The sequence below is a fragment of the Protopterus annectens genome, chromosome 7.part0 (genome assembly GCF_019279795.1).
Source record: "Protopterus annectens isolate FY-2018-M chromosome 7.part0, PAN1.0, whole genome shotgun sequence".
NCBI lineage: Eukaryota > Metazoa > Chordata > Ceratodontiformes > Protopteridae > Protopterus > Protopterus annectens.
In genome coordinates, this window is record NC_056739.1 from 1554284579 (window position 1) to 1554299690 (window position 15112).

Here is a 15112-nt window from a genome sequence, read left to right on the forward strand (position 1 = left end):
TGGAAGTATTCTAAAATGAAGTAATAGCTCAGTATCAGAAAAGGATTACTCATATTGGCTAATTGTGCTTATAATTTGCACATTTACACTTTGAGGTAGTATACAGGCACTTAGTCAGACTGCATACAATGAATAGCAAAGGATCTTTCATTATCATACTACTGAATTATTTAGACCAGAGGTTATGCAGCCTATGAAACATAATATGGCATACAGCACTCCTTTATTGGACTGAATACAGAGAGAGTGTACTTTTACTAATTCATATTTTACTTCTACAGTTTACAGTAGACATTGCATTACTTTACCAGGACATTTTGCAATACTTTGTTCTTCATGGGTCTGGACAAGAGAAGGGGAATAGTGCATATGATTGAATGGAGGTACATTTTGCTTGCTTGAATGAACATAACAAAAATATTGCTGTGATTGTCTGCTGCTGAGTGCTTCTGTACAAAGTCCTAATGAAAATATGTGATTCATAATTTGATTTAATGAATTGCCCATGACTGTGGAGGAAACAACATTTGTATATATAGTAATAAGGGACTTTAGATGTCTGAGTGCTCCTAATGGCAGCAGCATGACAGTGTCACTGTCTGTAGGGTGAGTTGGGCATGGTTGCACCAGCATGCTTGTTTGCACTGTACAGTATACTATGAAGTGGCATTGAATCTCTTCTTAGAGAATGGCGGACCTGTACATCAGCACCCTGATTGAAGAAGGAACATTCTCCAGCAAGGTGTTAATCTACAGATAATGTCTGCTTTAAATGCTTTCAAACAAGTTCACCACTTCACGGCAACATATTAAGCTGCCATGGAGCTCATACTGAAAGAAAGCAAATGCCTCCATTATTTTACACTTGCTAAACAGCACTTTTGTGGTTTAGTGAACATAAAATAAAAAAAAAAAAAAAAGAAAATTAAAACAAAAATAAAAAGTGTGTCTCTGGGTATGAGTGTGAGTTTGCAACACTCCCCCATATTGGTGAATATCAAGTCCAGTATATTTGAACCTCTCTTGGTTGTGTGAACTCTCTGGATAAGTATATTTGTGAAATAAAGTCAAGAAATCATTGTTCCTATGAATATGAGGCAGTGTATGTTTTCCATCTATAGTGGAGTAGCTAAAGTCTTCCATGAATAAGGTATCTGGTTTAATTGTAAGTACCTCCAGTAGGTCTTGATATGAGCTATGGGATTCTAGGGACATAGACGGTTGACCTATAACTTGCTAGTATATGGTATAGGACTTTGTTTATAGTGATTTGCACATGGATAAATTCCAGGGCATCATCCCATTTAACCAACATAGAGTTATGCTTATTACTAATGTAGAGTGAAACGCCTCCACCTTTTGTCCCTGTCTGTGCAGCTGATGGTCTAAATAAATAAAAAGCACTGGAGACTTGCACTGCTGGAGTTATTTCTGTGGATTTAAACCATGTCTTGTGACAACACATGTCTGCTTTCACCAGAGTGAGTCGAGCTTGTAGGGTGTGGAGTTTCTTGTTTAGGTTCCTAGCACTAAACAGTAATGCCTTTAGGTTTCTTTGGGATTTTTTTGCTGTGTTGGAAGGTTGTCAGTTTGGCATTGCCTAAAAAAGGCTCTAATGGAGTGGATAAAGTTTTAGCCAACATTTGGAAGCCTAGGGGAGACAGGTGCAGACCCTATCCTGCAAAGCAGCATAGTTTGTCGATCATGTCCTGCCATGCTGACAAATATTGAATGCCCCTGGAAAGACACCAGAAACTAAGCCAATTACTGAAGTCAATCATCTTTTGTTGGTACTGTAGCATCAGCCTTGGTGAAGGTAGAATGCTGCTCAGTGCAAGGCACATACCTGCCTGAGACACATATTCAGAGATCAACAGTGTCTCTCTTTATACAGTCCAGGGAAATATGCCACAGGTCATTGACACCCACACGGACTATTATAGAATCATACTAGTACATCTGGTGCAGTGACTTGAGTGTGTGCATAACTTGACTCCAAATAAGCAACCAAGTGGTATCTTCTCCTTGTTCAGCTTGGTGAGTGAGACATCTGTGTGTCATCCAATGGACTTACTATGACAAGAGTCCTGGGTAATACGTTTACTTACCTTATGAACGTTGCTCTTGGGACTCCACTGGGTGTAGGTGTATGTGTAGTGTTTGGCGTTGTTTTTGGTGAGTGCTCCAGAAATTGCTGAAGATAGGTATTGCCATTTTATTTGTTTAGGAGGACTTTGAGGCTTGGGAAATTGCTTTTTAGTGCCCCAGCACAAGTTGGTCTATGTGTGTGGTGGACAGTATGTGTGGTGGATGTAGGGTGCATATGTGTATTCTTGACAACCATGTCTGCATGCAAAATTTTTGCCTCCAGAGAAATTGTGTATTGCATCTCTTGAATACTATACTGTCCTTGTTTCTTTAAAGATTAAATGGCTGTCTGTGAATATGAGACAATTGAAACATTTGTCTCAGGATGCCCATATCTACCAAGCTGGCTATGGAGACATTTGGAAATTCCATATCCATGTTGTACTGACCTATATTTGGATGGGCTACAGTAGGTCATGAAATGGGTTATACAGAGGTCTTCTTGGGTGGTCTCTGGAGTTTGGCTCTAGACTTGGTTATACTGTGCTTAGATTTGATAATGGTGATGTTTCTTGTGCAAACTAGCTTCTCTAAGCTTGTCTCCATGGTGTGGCTTTGTTTCAGCTACACTAAGTTACAGGTTTCAACTCTAAGGGAAGCTCCATTGATAAAATGTACTCTCTGAGTATTTGTGTCTGTAAAGGAAACTGCAAACATCTTGATGTAATAACACCAAAAAAATTGCTTGCAAGTGTAATGTTACAACAAAACAACTTAAACAAAATACCTGGCAATTTCAAGTATTAGGGGAGCTTTAAATGATTTAAATGCAAAATCAACAAATAAAGCAGAAATAAAGTAGTTGCTCTCTAAACAGTTAACTAAAGTGCAAATCAATAAAATAAATATCTTATCTGCCAAGAATGGAGCAGGATTAACTCAGGATTTCCTCAGAGTGTGGCAAGGGCACCAAGCAGATGGGAGCTCAAGGGAAGTGAGACAATTTGTAGTAAGTAATGTTTAATTAAATGCAATACTGGTTTGCTGTGTGGGCACTTAGTATTATGAATATATGGAAAATAATTGGTTGGAAAGTACTTAAATAGGTTACACAACAGACAATAGCAATGAAATAGGGGAGTAAGGGACTTTTGAAGTCAGACTACCATAAGGGGTGGAAGCCAGAGACACAGTCCTGTGGTTAAAATTTCAGAAACTTTTAGCTTAATGTTTCAGTGGAGGTGGGGCAGACTCAAAGAATAGGGAAAACCAGCAGCAAGGCAAACAGAAATAAACTGGAATGCAACTTTAACCAGGTACATAAAGCTAGAAAAAAGTACTGAAACAAATCCTGGAATAGAATTCACAATACTGCCACTACTGCAATCCTACCAGAGACTAAGGCACTAGACTATGCAGACATTTGTCAGCAGTGCTGTAATAAATGATTAAATGAGGGTCAAATCTTATATATAAGCTACAAGTCTAAGATCCCAAAACAAACTTTTGGCTAAAACATAGAAAGCAGAGAAGTAGAAAAAGTGTCACCACACAGGTCAGTATAAGTGCAACTTAAAATATTTAAGTAGAATTTAAATAAAAGTTTTTTTCTTCCCCTTTGATGAAAAGCTTGCATCTCACACCTCTCACAGTCTTGAATAAAAGACCTTTTGTGTACAAAGGTTATGGAACAGAGTTCTGTCTTGAACTTTTGAACTTGAATTCACAAATATCAGTAAATGTTACTTTTTTTAACCTAAGCACTTCAAATTCTTGAAGACATCACTTTTAGTGACAAAAATGCCAATTTAACTCCAGCGTTAAAACAATACTGTGAATTCATTTTTGTCCCATGAGAAAAAATGTTCAGATTTATTTCAAACCACATCTAAAGAACCTCTGTCAGCTGTCAGATTCTAATGCATAAAAAGCTATAGTAGGTATGTTGTTATACTATGAAACTGTAATAATAAGCAAGCAATAATGTCCAACAAGGCGGGTGTTATCAGGGAAATAAACAACACAGAGGTGATCTGAGGCATGATGCCACAGACAGAGGGCCTTAACATCCCTGGAAGGACTGCTATTTCACTGATAGCACCCACCCTGGGGGACATTAATATATTTAGATAATGGGCTATCTGTGAAACTGGTTTATATTTTTTATTAGTCTATACATTTTTTTTTTAATTTTTGATGCAAAATAGTTCTTCTACCTAATCTTTCAGACTTGTAGTGTTATATGCAGCTGTTACTGGATGAAGTATTTTACATCCAAATATAAGTAACGGTAAGTATTTAGAGTCTACATACAGATACACATACACACATAAACAAACACACTCAAAACAGAGATGCGAGATGCAATCAGAATGACACACAAACCTATAGACAGAAACACATACACAGATGCAGAATCAGAGACAGACTCACACACATATGCAAATAAATACACACAGACTCAGACACACATACAAAGAAATACAGGCGCACATACACACACACACACACACACACACACACACACACACACACACACACACACACACACACACACACACAGGTCTAACAATTACAGCTACTTCCTTGACTGAATATACCTCAAATGTCTCATTGTAATCGAATAAATAAAAAGATTCATAGAGCGCAAGGAATTGGAATCCACCCCCCACCTCCATCATAGCACTAAACCTTTTAGCAGAGGAAATCTGGACAAAGCCTTAAATAATGGGGGGGGGGGCAGAGGCTCAAAAATAGAGGCAGTTTTTAAATATTGCTTTTATAAACTTAGAAAGTTGCTAGAATAACACCATTTGTGTTAGCATGCATTTTCTGAAAAATATGAAGTCTGAAATGCAAATGAATGTCATTATTTAATGTCTTCAATCCTTAGTGATTTAACAGAAAACCCAAAACCTTATGAGGAGTAGACCAAAACTATGAGGTAATAATCCGGACATGCTATGAAAATCTGGACAGTTTATAGGTATACCCCATGCCTCTCAGCTGTCCCTAATTTGACTCTTTCCTTTTAAAATGTTTGATTTCCCAGTAAATTGGTGATGATTGCCATCAGTGAAGCCAGACATTATAATTTTGTACTTCTTAGTGCTCAGAAAATCCATGTTGATGAAAACTTTTTGCTATATTTATTCATTCATTTAGTGAATTTTCTTTATATTTAAAATTTGTCACTGATTTTATGTCTTTTTCCTCTATATTTTTGGCTTTAAAATCATTTTTAATCAAAGAACTTGAGAGGTATGTACAAAGTTTCTCATTCACTTACTCGCAGGATTTCTATCTCACTCTACCTCTAACTATCTGTCACACACAGACACACTCTTGCTCTCTCTCTCTCTCTCTCTCTCTCTCTTTCTGTGTCTCTGAGCTTGTTTTCTTCTGAAAAAAAAAGATTGACCATTGCCGGGGGCCAGTGTATATTTTTAATGCTACCCATAGCCAGAACTATTTAGTCTCATGTCAACTTAGATCTTTATAAAAAACTGTTAAACAAATAGATCGGCTATTTGGGTTGTTTATAATGCCAGTATTGAACACAGAATAAATTGTGCTATGTCCTTTCAATATTTTATAGTAAAGAAAAGTATCTGAAAAGAAAGCCATGCCAGAAAGTTGGACTTCCAGCTATCTTTGTGATCCTATATATATATATATATATATATATATATATATATATATATATATATATATATATATATATATGGGTCCCCTTCATATGAACGAACTTTCAAAAGTTCGACATTCATATGGCCAAGACCATATGATCGAACTTTTGAAAGTTCAAACATGTGTAGCGGAGATACCTATACAGTGCTGAACCAGGAGATTTCCCTTTTCTGGACTGTAGTGCGATCTTGGAGTAGGAATATTTAAGTACCAGGGGTGTGGGGAGTGCAGGGGAGGCTTGCCCCCTGCTAAACGCAGTTAGTGAAGTGTTTTTTTGTGTTTTATGTTGTTTAGCAGATGTTCGACATTTCAAACTGACGATCATATGGTCTCGGCCATATGAAAGTAGGCAATTTGAAATGTCAAACATCTGAAGTAGATATATATATATATATATATATATATATATATATATATATATATATATGTTTTATTTCAGAATGTCGAGTTACTGAAAACTTGAACTTCATATGGTCGAGACAATATGATCGAGTTTTCAGAAACTCAAAATTCCGAAGTTAAATAAAAAAAAAGAAAAAAAGTCAAACACATTGTTTCTTCAGGAGAGCAAGCTCCCCTGCACCCTTCCTACTTAAATATACCATCTCCATGTTCGCACTATAGCGAGGAACTGGGAAATCTCTCATTCTGCACTTCTGCATACAGCGCGGAACAGGAGATTTCCCTTTTCCCCACTGTAGCGCAATCTCAGAGTTGGTATATTTAAGTAGGGGAGTGGGGTGTGCAGGGGGGCTTGCCCCCCTGCAGAAACAATGTCTTTGACTTTTTTTCTCTTTTTTTATTTAACTTTGGAATTTTGAGTTTCTGAAAACTCGATCATATGGTCTCAAAGTATAGCCATTGGATGCCAAGATAACTTTGCACCAGAGAGATAAAGCTTAAGATAATTGGCGGCGATTAAAACAAGTGTACACTTCGGTGAGGTCTTTTGTTAGCATGTATTCAAATTATTAATAAAGAAAGAATGTAATACATGTCTGAGAACATAATTTAATTTATTTTACTGGGTAAGTGAAATCGTTTTTCATGGGTCCTTTTCAGCCATGAAGAATGGTAGGTTTATCTAACCAACACCTGCAGAACTGGGTTAAGTGTTTTTGTAGGAGGATAATGCCTTGCATTTCACCCTAACTTATCTATACTTGCACCCTAACTTATCTATACTAACTACAGTGTTGCAAATCAGTGGGAAAGGACAGTCTGCCTAATAAAGCACTCAACAGTATAACACAAAGAGGGGCGTGTACTTCCTATAGCTCACCCATTAATCTACAGGGAAATGTAACTATTGATATAGCTGAGTAACAAGATGCAAGATACAGAGGGTTATGATCGGGTCACCAATCATAACCACTTTATTATATGTTTGAGACACAGATGCTAAGTAAAGCTTGAGAGGTCAGTCTTGGCATCTATGTTGAGAACACATAAGAACTTTTTATGATTGGTGAGACCCCACCATAAATCTTTGTAGTGCATGGAGTTTTATTTATTCCATGTACTACCTGTTGCAGGTTACAGGTTTATCTTTTTTCCCATTTTGGAAAGGAACCACATCATTCCATGCACTACAAATATATAGATAGACACATATATACGTAGAAAGATTCATAATAGCTAGATTCATAAATTTACAAACTTCTGGCATTCAAGAAACCTGACCATCACCTGACCATCATAACCCTGTTTTGAGATTTTTCTATTTCCTATGTATGTACCAATATTATTTTAACAGAAGTTACCCATTACCTTTGACTGATGAGACGTGTTTCATAATCTTGGAAACCATTGTGCACAATGTATCTGCCATTTTTTTTTTCAATTACTGTTTTTCATTTTGAACATTTGGTTCCTCATCTGAGGCTTACTCCCTCAACAGTGTATTTGAGATGGAGGTTGAAGCATTTGTGGAGAAAGTGAACTTGAAATCTAGATAAAGAAGAGAATGTGCAACTAGAGCAGTTGTGCCAAGGAGGATGGTAAGAGGAGAGGGGAGCATGTAAGCAGAATAGCATAGTAATTTTTCAGCTGGTTTGGACAGCACATTGACATAACCAAAAAGTTAGAAGATAAGCATGGAGGTTTAGCTTAATGGTAAGCTTATTCTCTATTTCCCTAAGTGATAACGTTCTTAACAGAGTAGAGTGAAAGCACTTAAATCTTGTTTTATTTATTTATTTATTTATTTATTTATTTATTTATTTATTTATTTATTTATGTGTAATGCATTTCCAATGCATACAAATTTGAATTGGTTCTTGAGAAGCACAACCACATTGGTTTGGGCTGTTTGATTACATGGTGAAGTATTTTTTTATTACTATTTTCATAAGTGGGATAGGTATGTTATTTCATATCTTGGAGACATGATTGGAGTACAGGGCAGCTGATGAGTTTTGGGATTTAGATTGTTGAGCCAGTAAGAGCAGAGAGGTCTGCTAGGGTTATAACACTCCAGGAGGATACGCCAGGAAGGGTATTCATCTGGGTAGTTAAGTATGGAATTAGCATTTTTAGATGAAGAAATTTAAGATAGTTTGAGAATTTCATCCAGTTTATTTTTTAGAGTGCAAGGCAGTGATGGGATTTGTTAGACAATTTAGTAGTGAGTTTGGCAATTTTATTGTAGCATTGTTCAAGCTTTCCTAGAAAGCTGTAGGGTAGGTTAGTGAAGATATGGTCAGCATATAGGAATGTAGGCAGGAGATAAGCATGTGCAGTAGATTTATGGCATAGATCAGTGAGAAGTGACTAGGCTCTGTGTAGAGCTCCAATCCTTTGGCCAGTTTTGTTTATGATATTGTATATATTGATATCAGACTTGAGCTTCTCATCAATTATAACACCTCTTCAGAAGTTTCCCACTACGTGAGCCTTGGTTTTTATTCAATTATAACACCAAGTGACTTGGTGGTGGAAACCCACTCAAGTTTAATGCTTTGAGTAGAGGAAATATTAAAAGTATTTCTGTTTAGGGACTTGGATTTAGTGATAAAGAGCATATGTTTAGTTTATTAAGCATTAAGTATAAGTTGAGCACTATCAATCCACTATTCTACTTCTGAGTAGGATTCCTGAGTAATGATCTGCTGTGGTCCAAAAGGTGGAGGAAGAGCAAATGATTGTAGTATCAGCTGCATATTGAATCACAGTGGATGAAGATGTAACAGTGTAAAGCTTAGTTTTGTATATGTTGAATAGCATTGGTCCAAGAATGGATCCATGGAGACACCTACAAAGACCGGGAGGAAGGAAGAATGTGTTTTGCCACCTTACTGCTTGGGTGCAATAACATAAGTAGCTCTAGAACCATGATAATGTTGTATGACATAAGTTAAGGTCTGCTAAGATTGAATCAGTTTTGGGTGTATAATAGTTTCAAATCCCTTAGAGAGGTCCAAAAATGGCTGAGACCGGTTTGCCAGCATTGCAATGTTGGTTGGCATTATCCAGAAATGGTAGCAGAGCAGTAGTGGTGCTATGGTGGGGAAGGAAACCATGTTGTGTATGTGTCAGGAGTTTATTGCTTACTAGATATTGAAGGATTTGAGTGTGTGAGCAGCACTCCAGGATTTTTGAGAAAGGTGGAAGTATAGCTATGGACTGGTACTTACATAAATCAGTAAAGTTTCCTCCTTTTTGTAGTGGTACAATGTATAATTGTTTCCATACTTCAGGAAACTATGACTCTGTAATGGACCCATTTATGAGGATGAAGACTGGAAATGCTAAGGTCTCAGTTGTTACTTTGATGTACTCTGCTGGCCAGTTATCAGCTGCTGGAGTACCTGACTTTAAGGAGGACATTTTTGATTAATGCATTTGGGATGTTTTTCAGTATAAAGGTGTTTGTCTGAGGTCGATTTTCAGTTTGATTATAACAAGATTGAAAAATTTGTGGATCTATTTACTGTGGTTGCTGTGGTGATGAAATAGGAGTTAAGGGACATTGTTATAGTGCTATCAGTATTATTTGGTATAAACTAAGTTGGAGATTCTGACATGGTGAAGGAGAATGTTGATGGTGTGGTGATGAAATGGGAGTTATGGGACATTGCTATAGTGCTATCAGTATTATTTGGCATAAACTAAGTTGGGGGTTTTGCCACGGTGCAGGAGAATGTTGATGGTGGACTAGAAAATTTTAGATTACACTGGAATGTGTTCTAAATGTTTACATAATTCTTTTTGTCTGTTTTTACAAGGGATTTTACTTGGTTCTGTAGAATGTCGTAGATCTGGCAATTCAGAATAATTTGGTTATTCTGACTGGCATTTTGCATGCATCGTTCATAATCACATGACTTGTTTAATGCTGTGAGTTAGCTAGGATGTTTATTTAGATTGTATGTGCATTTTCCTGAGTGGCACATGCTCATTTAGTAAGTTGAAGAAGATCTGACCAAATGTGATAGTAGCTTTATCTAGTGGTGGCTGTTTTAAACAGTGCTAGTTAACCTGATGCAGGGCATTGGAGAATGAGTCAGCATTGTATTTGCTAAGATTCTGACTAGTTTATTGTGATGAGAATTTATTGGCTGTACTTTGTAATGATGGGGGGTGTTGGTCATTTAGAAAATCAGGTAGAGTGCTCACTAGAGTGATTTTATTGGGGTGGTGGTAAGTATCCAGCTAAGACTGATGTAGGGTTATTGGCCTTCAGTGGCGGCTGGTGACTTCAAATCAAAGGGGGGCTGCAGAAGACAGCTGAATGGGTGGGGTTAATGGGAAGGGATGTGGCCAACTAGAAAGGGGAGGGGCTATGCTCAAAACCACAAAAACTAAATAAGCTGCCCTGGGTGCCAAACCGTCATTATGAGAGTCCAATCAAGACAAAATGAAGTGTAGAAGAATAAAAATATTTCAATGCATTGGCTGCATGACAGCTTACTTAATATCTAGATGGAAACAAAAAGGTTGTGAGGCATGAAAAAATACATTACTTTTTGCATGCATTACTGGAATGCCATTCAAAATCAAGTATAAGAAAAACAAGCAGCACTCAACTCAAACCACTTCTTGCACTGCAGTTCTAATTATAATTTATATTTAGCTTTATTAAAGTACCAAGTAACACGCTGAAAGTAGAAATCTCTGTGATGCCCCCACTTGTAAAAATGTTTCTTATCCAAAAAAAGACCTGCTGCCTAACAACTATCTACATGTTTCATGGGGAAAACATGATCAAAGTAAAAAATGAAAAGCAAACAAGAAAGAAGCTCAAGATACATTGCTTAAAGGATTACTGTACAGGTTATGGACCACACGATTGGCATTCTATTTAGTTTATGGGTAAAGCCTGCAAAGATGACTGGAAGTCTCCAACAAGTGTAATGAGCTTCTTAAAATAATGTAATCCTGTCCTCTATTACAAATACTGTCATATGCATTTCAATACCCAAGGCCTATACATTATCTAGTTAAGTATTCTCTACATGGCAACACCAGAAAGGCTTTCAATTTTGGCAATTCTTTAACAGTATGCTTATTAAAGCTTACTTGCATCTTACAATCTCAGACAAGCTTACCTGATTGTCATTAAAGCATTGTTACTTAAACACAGAGCAACAGGCACTTTGAGTAATAAGCATAAATCAACAGTACAAAAATATAACAGAAAGCAGACCATTCTGCAAAATCAAGGACAGATGAAAAGCCACTGTAGTTCTTGTGTCTACCTTGGATTGGGGGGATACTCTGCACATTTACACTGCATAACTACTGCTTGCCTTGCTTGGACACATCCAGAGTCCCTACATGGGGGAGTGGGGTGCAACAAGTATGTCACAGTTTGAAATGTCTCTGGCTGACTGTGATGGCCCTGACACATTTGTCATACCTCTCAACCTCAGAGCAAGAAATCTGGACAAAGCCATACATAGAAGTGGAACAAAGGCCCAAAAATAAGGACAATTTTTTAATATTGCTCTTATAAACTTAGAAAGATTATAGAATAGGTCTTGCATTAGTATGCATTTTCTGAAGGGTATGAAATCTGAAGCTCAAATGTCTGTCATTATTTTCTAACTTCAGTCTTTAATGATTTGTCACTAATTTGCCAAAAAAAAAACACAATTTTATGAAAAATGGACCAAAAATGTGATGCAAAAATATAAAATAGCCACACAATACAGCTGGGAACCTGTCAAAGAAAGACACTTTAATATTAGTACTGCTAACTTGAGCAGCTGACAAAATAAAAGAATCTACATGCATTTCTGAAATAAAAGTAATCTATAACTGATTATTACAATTATTTCTTAATTGTAAACCCTCCATGTTTTCTTCCAAAATTGCTATTTTGCGGAGGGATTATTAGGGGGAAGAGCAACATTCTGAGCCAAAATCGGGGACAGTTGAGAGGTCTGGCTATGCCTAATTCAATAAAGCAATTTATTTGCATGTACCTCTCAACCTCTTAATGCAATAAATCTGGACAAGGCCAAATATATTGGGGGAACATATAAACAGTATTAAAAATTGCTCTTGTATAAACTGAGACAGTTGATAGAACAACAGGTCTTACTTTAGCATGCATTTTTCTGAAGGTTATGAAGTCTGAAACTCAGTGTGTCATTATTTAGTGACTTAATTCCTAAATGATTTGCCAGAAAACCACACATTTTATGAGGAATAAACTAAAAATAAGAAGCAAAAATCTATTCATTCTTTGAAAATCTGGACAGTTGGGAGGTATAGTTCAGCTGGGGCTGTCTCTAAGTTTGCAGCACTTCCCCCTTACAAAATCATGGTCGAATGGAGCCTCCCCCCTGCAGCCATTCCAATGATCCATTACTTTTCTATTTCACTCCATTTACCATAAACACTAATGTGCATACTGCTTTACTTCTATGATGATTTGGACTTCATTTGAATGTTTTATTTTGCATTTTACAGCACAGACACTAAGACATCTGCTAAACAAAGCAATGCAGTCTCACAATGAAAACAGACTTAACATTAAAACTTCTCTGCCCTTGAAACTCACATTCATTGAAACAGCATTGAAACCCACATTCAAAGAAAATACATGTTGCCAGTGGCAGATAAAGATTAATTCTGGGCTGTTTTCAGATCATAGGCCCCTTGCATATGAAACATACATGTGCTCTTTATATTCCTTCTACAATACAGTACAGTTGTTAGAGGGCATTTTAAATTTCCATCATAAAAGTCTACTCAAACTTCTACAGTCCACCATTATCAGTAAATATGCACAATTATACAGTCCACCATTATGAGTAAATATGCACAATTTTACAGTCCACCATTATCAGTAAATATGCACAATTCTACAGTCCACCATTATCAGTAAATATGCACAATCTCTGAAGAAGTAAAAGTCATCTAAATAATTCCACATTAAAAAAATCTGTAACTAGTGAAGAGGTTGCTGCTAGCAAACACCTTTATATTCCATGGTTTCATTGAAAAATAGTGTCTGTTGCCCCTGAGGAATAAATTGCCTATATTAAATTAAAAAATGATAAGCTAGTAATATTGCAATAGGAAATGGATGGCACACTGATAACAAGCTCATAGTTAGTATCTTCGCCAAGGACATTCTCAGTACGGCAGCATCCACCCCTTGTGGGAGTAGAACCCACAGCCTTCTGCATCAAAAAGCAAGTACATAACCTGTTGTGCTATTAACAATGCAAACAGACTTAGCATAAGCAGCACTAAACTTCTCTTCCCCTGCAGCTCGCAGCTCCTTGTAAAATCTACTCAATACTCAACTGCATCTCAACTTCACAGCACAAGAAATCTGGAAAAAGCCAAAATTTATTGGGGGGAGTCAAAAACCCAAAAACCAGGGACACATTAAACATTGCTTGTATAATCTTGGAAAGTTGCTAGAATAAAATGCTGTGTTACCACCATACATTTTACTGCCAAGGTCCCTGTGCAAAACAGTCAGAGCAACATACCACTACGCCAAATCAGCTGCTTTGTAAAAGAGAGGAAGACTGAAACTTAAATGGCTATCATTTAGTGAATTCAGTTCTCACCATAGCTGTCAACCTCTTAGCACAAAACACCTGGACAAACCCAGTAATGAGGGAATACAGCCCTCAAACATATTCAGTGAATTCAGTTCTTGCCACAGCTGTCAACCTTAGCACAAAAAACCTGGACAAAGACAATAATGGGGGAATACAGTCCCAAAAATAGGGACACATTTTAAATATTCATCTTATAAACTTAGAAAATTGCTAGAATGAAAGGTTGTGTTACTATGTATTTTCTGAAGAATATGAAGTCTGAAATTCAAATGCCTATCAATTTTACTTCTGACGGAGCAAAAACAATTTTCAGCAAAGGCCCATGGAGAAATACTGCAGACATATGTCTTTATAAAATGGCAGGACACCAGAGCAAATCTACACAAACACAGGAAGGAGATGCAGATTCCACACAGAAGGCACCCCAGCCAAGAATCAAACTAAAAACCCTACAGCCGTAAGGCAACAATGCTACCACTGCACCATCAAATATGTAAGGAATTAAACAGTCAGAAACCTGAAGTCTGAAAATCAAATGCCTGTCAATTTTATTTAACATTTGTTAATCAGGACAGTCTGACTTGGAACAAAAAAACAATTTTCAGCAGAGGCCCAGGAAGAAATAATGCAGACATGTCTTTGTAACGTGGGAGGATGCAAAAGCAAACCCACACAAACACAGGGAGAAGATGAAAACCCCACACAGAAGGCACCCCAGCCAAAAATCAAACCTGAGAACCTGCAGCTGTAAGGCAACAATGCTACCACTGCACCATCAAATATCAAGCACTGAAATATTTAGAAACCACAGATATTATGAGGAACAGAACAGATCAAATATGAGGCAAAAATCTGCAATTTTTTTACAAATGGTGGTGGGTAGGGAATTCAGGCCCTTAACACCTGCATACAAGGTACAGGGTTCAAGCCTGAGATATTCCCTACCACACCACCATGAGTTTGCTCTAGCCACCAGTATATAGCAACTGGGGCATTACACACACACACACACACACACACACACACACACACACACACACACACACACACCAGTCCCTTTGCCAGCTTACATTGCCACCAAGCTTAATAACTGCTTCCACTCCGCCGATCCATTGCCTGCAACTGCTTCCACTCCGCCGAGCCAATAACTGCTCCCTTGCCTCTGACAAGATTTCCAAACTGCTCCCTTGCTGCTGACAAAGTCCCTTGTGCAATTGGTCGAATCCAAATCCGTGAGCATCCCAAATCTGCGATTGGTCCAGCCTGCTGCTGCTGCAGTCTGGAGTACCTCCATTTTATGACGTCAC